Below are 3935 nucleotides of genomic sequence, written 5' to 3' on the forward strand. Positions count from 1 at the left end.
TTGGTGGACATGCATGTTAGTGCTTTCTAGTTGATAATACTGACAGTGTCACAACTCACCCTGTATGAATGAAACGTTTTGTGTGACAGTGTTGAAATTCTATTAACAACTATTGATAATTTACATGGCTATAACAATTTTTCGACTGAGACTAATGGGCTTTAGTCAATTACCCAATTAATTGACTAAGTAATTGACACAAATGAAAATGAAGCTGTAGAGGATACAAGTGTGGGCTGATCAATAGGTCTAATTTTCTCAGTGTCTTTCAGATTTCCTCTGGGATTTTATTAATTTATTTATTTTAGAAAAGTGGTTTCTTTCAGTGTTTTGTAAGCTTTGCGATATAAGGGATGAAGCACATTATAGTTTAAGCTGTGTAGATTATATAATAAAAATAATGTCCACAAATTGACACCTCCTCAATTTGTGAATACAAGCATTAAAAACCCCATATTCTTAGACCACTAAACTGAATCTTGGGTAGAAAGTCTTCACCAAAAGCCCACGGTGGTTATAGCCTTGGTTCTTTGGGCATGAGGTAGGAAAATATTATCTGCATGGTTTTGTATATTTTCTGTCTATATATGCAGTTGGTTTCTTTTCCATATTTAATGAACTATTGGTTTGAACTGCCTGCTGCTGTTTAATTACTTGTGGAGTTTTAAGAATGCTATTGATCTCATGGCTAAGTGGCAACCATCTTAAAGGGAAAATGTTGCCTGGAAGTGCACTGCTTTTATTTTTACACCGGAGGACGCTATTGTAAAAAACTACACTGGCCTGATGAGCACATTCATTAATTATGAGCATCTTCTCCCTTCATCCATTTTCCATACCTGCATGTCCTCTGCAGGGTTGCGGGAGGGCTGGAACCTGTCCCAGTATCTCTGGCCACAGCAAGATCCATCTTGGATATGGCCAATTGAGCATATTCTAATTTCTGCGGTTTAGATTAAAATTTTTCCTGCTCCTAAATATTGAAAAAAAATCTGCCCTTTTTTAAATAAAAATGACTTAATCGTGCCATTTTATCTCAGTTTAGAAACATCCATTTTAATACTTCAAAAATATTAACAGCTCCACCTAGGAGGTTTGACATAATTGTGCCATGTTATCTCTGTTTAGTTACATCCAATTTAATACTTTAACAATATTAACAGCTCCATCTAGGTTTGATTGTACCTAATATTTGACTTTTCATTTTAAAGGTTAAATATAGTTATTATTCTGAGACGGCAACGTACAATGAAAATCTTAAATGAATTTACCTATACTCTTATATCTTTATCAATTCCTGGAGCCAAGTCTTTATGGGCGTTTCATAGTATTTTGAAAATATAGTGTATCTATTTTATAACTGGCAGTTGTGGCTTATTTGAATGGTAGTTCTGGCTTGATGCTCTGAGAGATGACATATTTTCTCGACTCTAAGAAATTTTTAGTGTTAATTTTTACACATTGTTTTGTGTTATTTAACACATTATGTGTACATTTTATTTGATTTTGTTTTAAAAACAAATAAAAAGGACAACATAAGATGTGTTAAAACAACACAAAATGTGAGAGATGTGTCATTCAATGTGCTGTCCTTAACTAGACCCAAATTGTGTTGTTTTAACACAACCATTTTAAGAGTGTAGCTGAGTGTAACATGATTATTGGGTTTTTTAAATAAATTTTATATAAAAAGATACATAATTTCACATATAGGTTTATATATATTTAAAATACATGTTTTTAATGCCTTGCTATCAAAAGCAATTAGTAAAGAACAAAGATTAGAACAAACATTACATTACTGAGCCAAATCCACATGAAATCCATTTTGACTGTAACAACCATTTAGTGTGTTTCAGAAGGTTTGATAAAAGGGATATGATGCCACCATGTGGTTATTCCTGACAGTAGCAAAGTATATTGTCAGTTCTGTGAATGACCATGAATTTGCACAAATGTATTCTGTAATGCTATTGCAGTAATAGCCAACACTTCTGACAAAATATTCTTTGAATGTTCCTTTCCTGGAATGGCCTGGAATTACACACACAGCGATGAACCCTGTTTAAAATGGCCCAAGCCCTCAGGACAGAATCTGTACATTTTCACACTGACTTTTGATGATGAAAAACATCAAAATGTGTATCTACATAACACAAAGCCATACAAAAATAATTAAATCTGTTTCATTTGCCCAATGAAGACACATCCTGAACAGTTTATCGGTGTAATGAAAAGTCGAAAAAGACATTCATGCTCCAGTGGCACGAAAAGCAGTGGAAAATCGTGTTAAATAAATTATTCAAATATTTTGTGACTATAACACGACTTGCTGTGAGATAACATGAGATACATCTATTTGCATTTCTACATGACACAGATTTGCCACCTTAATTTTGAAGGATATTGTGATATTGAAACCAGGTTAGATTATAGTAGGGTTTTGGGAGACACGATACTGCCAAAAAGCACCGTCATGTAACCAGTCAGTTGCAACTGGCAGTCATTAAGCATAAGGCAAGACCCAGAGATGGAATGAGTGCAGTCTTTAAACTCGAGATTGCAAGAAACAAATAGAACTGTAGTGTAGGCATTGTCATTTTCCAGCAAATCATGTCATAGACTTGATTAAGTCCAAAGCTTAAGCACTAAATGGCACAATGCTCTGCCTGGACTTAACAATTACACTAATTAGATTACTAATTTGAAAATCAATTTACATTATCAAGGGAGTTGATCATGTACACCAGCAGTCAATAAAAGAAAATACATTTGGTTTGATAGGAGTTAGATATCTGTACATCAATTAAATCTGTCTTTTTTAAGCTTTAAATGATTAGTCCAAAATCCAGATAATTTACTCACCTCCATGTCATCCAAAATGTTGATGTTTTTCTTTGTTCTGTCGAGAAGAAATTATGTTTTTTTCATTCCAGGTTTTCTCTCATTTTAATAGACTTTAATGGACCCCAAAACGTAACAGTTTTAATGCGGTAAAAATTGCAGTTTCAAATGACTCTAAACGATCTCAAACGAGGCATAAGGGTCTTATCTGGTGAAACGATTGTCATTTTTGGCAAGAAAAATAAAAATTATGCACTTTTAAACCACAACTTCTCATCTTCCTCCAGTCCTGTGACGCGCCAGCACGACTTCACGTAATACAACATCACGTCAATAGGTCACGGATGACGTATGCGAAACTCCGCCCCAGTGTTTACAAGTGTGGAGAAAGAGGACCGTTCCGACGTTGTTGTATGTCAAATGATACTAATTAATGTCTTTGTGTCAGTTTATTGTTTAAAATGGTCCGCAAATGTGCGTTTCATATTGGTAACACCTTTCCACGTCATTACGCAATTATGTGAGGTTGCGCTGGCGTGTCACAGGACCGGAGGAAGACGAGATTTTGTGGTTAAAAAGTTTTGGGGTTTTTTTGCCAAAAATGACGATCGTTTCGCTAGATAAGTCCCTTATGCCTCGTTTGAGATCGTTTAGAGTCCTTTGAAACTACAATTTTAAACTGCATTAAAACTGTTTGGGGTCCATTAAAATCCATTAAAATGAGAAAAATCCTGGAATGTTTTCCTCAAAAAACATAATTTCTTCTGGACTGAACAAAGAAAGACATCAACATTTTGGATGACATGGTGGTGAGTAAATTATATGGATTTTTTTAAAGAAAATGGACTAATCCTTTAATCATAACATTCTTTTATTTTTTTCAAACTATGTTGATGCAAATGTGTAATAGTCTTTTATTTAGATTTTAACAATTATTTCACGTTTCCAATGCATTCTTGGAAATGGCGCCAAGCCATAGGACTTCATTATTTTAAATTTAAAAGGAATTTTACCATTTTATGAACATTTTATGTAAAAAAATGTTATGTTTTTTTCCTATTCATCCAAAAGAATTCAAAGATTTATAAAAC

This window comes from Misgurnus anguillicaudatus, chromosome 3 (genome assembly GCF_027580225.2).
Source record: "Misgurnus anguillicaudatus chromosome 3, ASM2758022v2, whole genome shotgun sequence".
NCBI classification, from domain to species: domain Eukaryota; kingdom Metazoa; phylum Chordata; class Actinopteri; order Cypriniformes; family Cobitidae; genus Misgurnus; species Misgurnus anguillicaudatus.